The sequence below is a fragment of the Zingiber officinale genome, chromosome 9A, assembly GCF_018446385.1.
Source record: "Zingiber officinale cultivar Zhangliang chromosome 9A, Zo_v1.1, whole genome shotgun sequence".
In the NCBI taxonomy this organism is placed as follows: Eukaryota; Viridiplantae; Streptophyta; class Magnoliopsida; order Zingiberales; family Zingiberaceae; genus Zingiber; species Zingiber officinale.
This window is the reverse complement of record NC_056002.1, coordinates 19,149,264-19,156,748: the sequence shown is the minus strand read 5'-3', so window position 1 is coordinate 19,156,748 and position 7,485 is coordinate 19,149,264. Positions and strand designations below refer to the sequence as shown.

General features: G+C 37.1%; 1 non-coding gene across 1 annotated transcript; it reads right to left on the bottom strand.

The window, feature by feature from the left end:
- Nucleotides 1-5,160: 5,160 nt before the first annotated feature.
- On the bottom strand, nucleotides 5,161-5,238 carry LOC122022167. The gene has a single exon (XR_006122893.1). It is a non-coding gene; the product is annotated as a small nucleolar RNA snoR35 (small nucleolar RNA).
- Between the last annotated feature and the right edge of the window lie 2,247 nt (nucleotides 5,239-7,485).

Genomic DNA, 7,485 nt, shown 5'->3' with positions numbered 1-7,485 from the left:
CCCAAGACAAGGACATTGAACTGTTATAAAGCATATATTAAAGTACCTGAGAAGGACTAGTGATTAATGCTGGTTTACTAGGCAGATGACTTGCTCCCTGTAGGTTACACGGATTCGGATTTCCAATCAGATAGGGACAATAGTAAGTCAACCTCTGGATTTTGTGTTTACTTTAGGAAGTGGAGCCATAACAATGGAGGAGTGTTAAGTAGAAATGCATTTCAGACTCCATCATGGAAGCTGAGTATATGATGGCATCTGAGGCAGCCATAGAAGCTACATGGCTCAGAAACTTTATGATGGACTTACATGTGATTCCTGGTTTGCCCAAAATTATTACAGTTTATTGTAATGATAAATAGTGCAGTAGCAAACTCGAAGGAACTATGAGCGCATAAGGCAAGTAAACACATAGAGCGCAAGTACCACCCAATACGAGACATCGTATAACGAGGAAAAGTTGTTGTCGCCTAGATTGCATCAGATGATAACCCGGAAGATCCTTTCACTAAGGCCCTTAAGGCAAGAGTTTTTGATGGGCATGTTGAGAGGTTGAGAATCACATGTATGGCAGGGTATATGCCAGCATAGTCTTTTAGTATAAGTGGGAGATTGTTGGATTGTATACTAAAAGCCTAGCTTTTTGTATAAACATTTACTTAGAAATAAGAATCACATTGGTCAAATGTCTACATTTATGCTAATGATAATTGTCTGTTTAATTTATATTGTAGATAACATGGTGTGAGGAGACACACAGAAGTTCATGTTATTAGTTCCTTATAAATTATAAATAATTGCTCACAACCAAGATGGAATGGGATAAACCATTAGAGTGGTTGTAGTGTAATTAGGTATTAGTTTATTTTGACTAATAAATTATGCTAGTACACTATGAGTGTATTGAGTAGGACCATTTGAGGTAGTTTCTTTTTATACTGACTACATAAAAGAACAAAACCTCTGTTATTATGGAAGTGTATACTCTTAATCATGATATAATAACAAGCACGTATGTTTAATATTTATTTCTTTAATTTATCAAAGGGTACGATTTAGCTCGTTAAATCAATAGGTCCGATAAGTTGGGAAATGATATTATTTATATAGTGTGTTGTTGATTATAGAATGAAATTGTGTCCTAGTAATCTAGGTTGATGATGTCCCCTTGAGGAGCTCATAAGGATTGTCATGTAAACCCTGCAGATGGACTTAGTCCGATATGATGATAAGGTTGAGTGGTACTACTCTTAGAGCTAGATATTAATTAAGTGAGTTGTTAGTAACTCATTTAATTAGTGGGCATTCAATATCTTAAACACAGGGAGACTAACACACTCATAATAAAAAGGAGCTCATATTGTAAAATAAGATTGGTGTGGTGTGCAATAATAACTCTTTAGTGGTATGAGTTATTATTGATGAACTTGAGTTGGGTGTTCAGGGTGAACATGGGAAGCTCAAGCTCATCGGGAGATCAAAACCAATTCCTCCTCTAGGTCCCTATTGTAGCCTCTTATATAAAGCCTTATATCCACCCAAAGCCTAGCTTCTTAAGGCCCAAGTTAGGGTCGGCCAAGCCTTCACTACGTACAAGAAAAACCCTCATAAACATCGGTGGAACAACAACAGTTTTAAGCAAAAACCGATGTCTTTGAGTATTTTACACCGGTTTTTCCAAAAACCGATGTCTATGAGCACAGATTTTCGCTCATAGACATCCATTTTTTTAGCCGATGTCTATGAGCGCCTTTTTTTCATTAATAGACACCGATTTTAATCACGATTTTTAAAATTGGTGTCTATGAACCAAAATTCTGGCGGACTTTCTTAGCGCGCTTTCTTTTGGGCTTCTCCTCGCCCACCATAAATCGAAACCCTAATCCTCCACACGCATCCACGAGGAGCCCGCCGCTGATCTGAGAGATGGGGATCTCATCTCTCGGATCCCCATCCGAGGTCGCTCGCTCCTCCTTCCCTTCACTATGAATGGCAAAACGATGGTCGCCCCATTTCTCTTGCTGCTAATCGTGTCCTGCTAATCTCTCTTGCTGCTAATCGTGCTCCGGGGTGAAGTTCGACTGCGCCCTCTACTGTCACTACGCAGACCCCGTCCGGGACCACGTCCCCGTCATGCTCGGCGAGGTGCTCGACGCATTCCGTTCCCTCCGCCTCCGCCCCTTCGTTAACTATACCCTCGGCGCTGCTGGGCACTCCGCCGCTGTCCGTTCGTCCTTCTCCTTCCCAATCTCTTCGCTCAAGTTCTGACCTTTTTCCTTAGCACTCCCAACATCCCTGATTCACTTCGCGCTGTTCTTTGCCGCAGATCGTAGATGCCCATCTAGTGTTGGAGTTGTTCGTGGGAATGGATAAATGGATATGGATGCTTCAATCCATGACCAGACCCGGGCTCAGATAGAGAAGCTCTTGGCCATGGATTCGCGCGCCAGCAAGTTGAAAGCTTACACTCATGTCAGAAACTTCAAGTACATCAAGTCGGTGCTTGGCGGCGTTGATGAGAACCTGCTTGACATTGGGGTGAATGACATCTTGATGGACCTTGGAATCTCATCCATGGAGGTTATTGTTCAGTTGCACTTCTCATGTTTGATGAATTGCCGAAAAGAACTTACTTTGAATCTAATAAGTTGGTAAGCTATTTAACAGGTGGATGACTCTACAAGGGGATTTAGTGTGCAAGGTGATGGACCTTTGGATATGCGCATGAATCCTCAGGTTAGAGTTCTTAGATGAACTATTTTACTTTGATTATTGAATTAGGATATAAGGCAGTGTGAGTTTTTCACCCCTGCAGTAAAGTAGAATGAATGTGATTTATTCAGAAGGTTGCTTGCCTAATTACTACTTTCCTATAGGAAAACTAAATCAGCGATTAAAGGTGATTAATCATCTCTAGTTTAAGCCATTTTGTTCTCCAAAGAAAGTATCTTTCTTCTAGTGCTCTGTCAAGCAAATGAAACATTTAATAAGAGTGTTGATGTAGGCATTGACAATGAGAAGGCAGTCAAGCTTTATGAAGTTCCACTCGTCAAATTCTTGGAGCAGAAATAGCTTTGTCATTTGGGTTGTAAGTTCCTTAAATCCAAAATTTTGTATGAACTTTTAATACACTAGGAAAAGCATACAAGAATCTCTAGCAACATAAGACTCCTTATCAAAGGTAACACCTAACTCCAGTTTATGGATGATAGGTGTAAATGCTCTTTGCCTAAATGATCTTATAGAGCCTAGGAATGTATCTTACTTGTTTCCTTTATTAATATCATCACATCACATTATGCAGACTTATTTCTTTCGTCAGTTTGGAAAGTCGGTCGTATGGGCTGACTACCTTACCCTTCGTCAGGGTTTTATCTTGGTATGCTGGAAGTTTTAGAGACATTTTTATATTTGATATCTTGTTCATTAGTGATGTTGGCTTCATGAGTATAAAGGCCAGAGGTTAGACTCATGGAGTGTGATAATGCATGAGTATAGGATAAAACCTTTATTTGTTAGTTGTCTTTGGGCTTACCATAGATTGTCATCTTAAATTAATACAAATGCATGCCTGCTTTACTTTGGGAATGTTTCCAGATAAAATCTTGTCTTTCTGACTCGCTTAATTTATTCTTCGTGGGGGAAAAAAAAGGAAGAAGGAATCACTTTTGGTTAGGTTGTAATTGGGCTTTGAAGCCAATCACTTACATCTTATGGTTACAGTTTCTCCTTTGAAGATAAAAACATTGCATTATAATCTTTATTTCTAAGAAATTTTTTATTAGTACTTTAAACAAGTCTTCAGTATTTATAGTATGACTAGCATCATTTATTCTTCTAGCTGCTACTAGTGTAGCCACTTCATATGATTTGCTAACTTAATATCTAAAGTGCACTTTATTTTTTGAGCTCGGGGTATAGTCAGAACTGCCAATCGGACGTGCAGAGAGTTTTTATTTATTGGCTGGCATAATGAAGGATCACTGCATCTGGAATTGAGTCTTTCTTAAGCACGTGGCAAAGTTATAATGTCTTGGCTTCTAAATGTAACTCTTGCTTTTCTGATTTTCAGTTTATTAATTGCATTTTCTAGTCTCATTTGCATGACATAGGACTGTATAACTTGTATGCTCGATGTTCAGGTTTTTCTAATTCTCTCCTTTCCATATATTTTCTATGGAAAATTTGTGAGACAAAATCTTAGTTTTCCTTTTAGACCAATCAATTTTATGAGATAACTGCTGATATTTTCAAGTTGATGAAATACTACTTGATATTTTTTTTTAATTGCATCTCATTTTCAGTTGACATGTAATACTCTTGTTAACAGAACTGGATCTTGTGCCTACGAACTGAGTAGTGCCCCCGAGAATTTTGAATTGTATAATTTAACAACTATAGTTTTTATTGTTAAATATAGTTGTGGTTGACAACATTGATCAGTAGAAAATACACTTAGTTGCAAAAGGCTTCATCTAGACATTTTGTGAGGATTATTTGGGATATTTTCTCTCGTTGATGGAATTAATTTATTTTACTTAAAACTATTTTTCATGATCACTGTATTCTCCTTGGTAGTATTCATGATTACCAGATAGATTTCATAAGCATCGTACTAGGGTGTATATAGAGAAATCACTAGGATATGTTCCAATTTAAGAAAGTTATCTATGTTGTCAAACAAATTTTTAGAGCATGGTTTAAGAAATCACAAGGTTACTAAATTGATAATCAAATCTTTATTGAGTACAACTTGACAAACTAAGCACCATCAATGTCTATGCTCCATTATGTTCTAGCTTGATGGAGAGAAGTAGAATAAATAGTTATAGACTTCAATATTCATCCCAAATTGCCTATCTGTTATTTTATGTATGGGATTTGTATCTGATGTAATTTTACTCTTGGTATTAATAATATAATCCCTTATTCTTAGCTGAGTTTCAATTGTTAGAGATGAGTAGCTTTTGTTGTTTGGTGCAGATGTTCAATACAGTTTATGTAAATACTAACTTGACGCGGTTGTTTCTTTCTTGTTGGTTAGCATACCAAGTTTGTTAGCACCTAGCCCATGCCCTGTGCTTTTACTAGTCTTGCTTTTGCTGATCAAATTACTGGGTCTCTTGGTACAGTCAACTCTTAATGGTTCAACATCTAATCTTGCGGACTCCTCAGGCTGACCCTATACCACATTGTTTTCTGGCCAATCTGTGGCAGTGTCTGGGTTCCATCCTTCTGGTTAGACATTCCTACATAAACTTTATTAACATATTCATGTGAAATTTTGCTTGTATGTGGAATTTTGATTACGGTTTGTAAAAAAATAGGTGGTCTTCAAGGATTGCATAATATTCATGGAAGCTTCAACCAACCAAATGTGCCTGGTTCGCTTGCATCCAGAGAGGTCGCGGTGTTGTACCATCAGGTGGTGTTCAGCAACCAGGAGGAAGCATTCCTAGTGGACGGTTCTCATCAAACAATCTTTTGGTTGCATTATCTCAGGTCTGGCATGAGTTTATTTCCACATTACTTCACTGCATCATATGGTCCTTTGAATGTGTTTTATAGTATTGATTCTAGATTTTTTTTTTTATACAGATGCCTCATGGCTCTGGTGTCACAAATAGAGGGGGTATTAATGTTGTTGGAAATCATGCTTTTAGTAGTAGTAATATTAATGGAGTCACTGGGTCAATAACTGGTATTTCCTCAAGTTTAGCTTCTGGGAATCGTAGTTCTGTTCCTGGTTTGGGAGTTTCTCCAGTATTGGGTAATGTAGGGCCAAGACTTACAAGCTCTGTAGGCAACATTGTTGGCAGTGGTAACATGGGAAGAAGCATCAGTTCTGGAGGATTATCTGTGCCTGGTTTAGCTTCACGGGTAAACTTAGCTACTATGCACAGAGCAAGAAGGATAATGTTGGCACCAATAAGAAACATATTTGTGTACTATCTATTACCTTTTGATGTTGTAAGAAGAATAGTTATGTGTAATTTGTGGATACCGACTTGATGTGCACAATATATGTTATCTTTTTATATTGTAAGAAGAATATTTATGTATTGGTTATATGGATATTGACTTGGTGTGTTTAGATACATCAGTGCATTTTTATTTGTGATTTTGTTAGTGAATTAATAATATTAACTTAATTTTATGATTTGCTTGGTGATAATATTGGTTTTTCACTATTTCGGAAATCGGATTTGTGTCATTAAACAATATTGATATTACATAGGTTTTCCACCGTTGTTAAAACATTAATTAATATTATATCGGTCGTATACCGCTGCCAAAACTGGTGTTATTAGCATATAATATTGCATCGATTTTACACCCGATGTCATTAAGTGATACTACACCGGTTTTAACCCGATGTCTAAAATGGCAGACCTTTTACATCGCTTTCATAGACATCGGTCGAAAATGTAATAGACATCGGTGGAAAACCGATGTCTATGAGGGTTTTTGTTGTAGTGCTTGCTTAAAGACCAAGCAAGGGGCTGGCCAAGCTAAGCTTGGAGCCCAAGCTAGAGCCGGCCAAGTCTTGCTTGGTGCCCAAGCAAGTGGCCGGCCACATCATGAAGAAAAGGAAGTTTTATTTTGTAAAATCTTTTCTTTTATAGAGATCCATAAAAATGATTTAAAAGGATGATTTTAATATAAAACTTTCCTTTTTTAGATCGGTCATAAAAGGGAATAAAAGGGAGTTTTTATTTTGTTAAAAATTTTCCTTTTATATTGGTTTTAAAAGAGAGTTTTAAATTTTAAAATCTTTCCTTTTATAAATTTCTATAAAAGATAAAAGAGAGATTTGAAATCTTCCCTTATTTGTAGTTATATATAATGTGAAAGAAAGATTTTAATTTTTGATAAAACTTTCCTTTTGTAACCATGTTTTATTTTAAATCTTATCTTTTATAGATATCCATAAAAGGATTTAAAAGAAAGAGATTTTAATTTATAAAATATTCCTTTTATAACTATCCACAAAAGGGATTTTAAAGGAGAGATTTTAATTTTGTTTAAAATCTTTCCTTGCTTGGAGAATAAGCATATGGTCGGTCATGTCATAGGAGAAAAAGGAAGTTTTATTTTTATTACAAAACTTTCCGTTTTTGCAATCACCAAGGAATATAAAAGAGAAGGAGGGGGTGTCTCACCCGATAACACTTATTTTATTCCTCTCTCTATCCTTGGTGTGGTCAGCCTCTCCCCTTCTCCCTTTCTCTTAGGCTGGTGGCACCTCTTCATCTAGTCTTCTCTTTTGCTTCCTTAGGGCCGGCGGCATCAAGGATTTGAAAATCCTTGTGGCCGGTTACTTGGAGAGGAAGAAGAAGAAGAGTAGAAGCACTTGGTGGTTGGTTGCTTGAAGGAGAAGAAGAAGAGAAGGAAGCTCTCTTGTCTAGCATCCCTTGGAGAATAGTTGGTGGCTGGATCTTGGAAGCTTTGGAAGAAGCTTGGGTGGACTACCTCTTGGAAGAT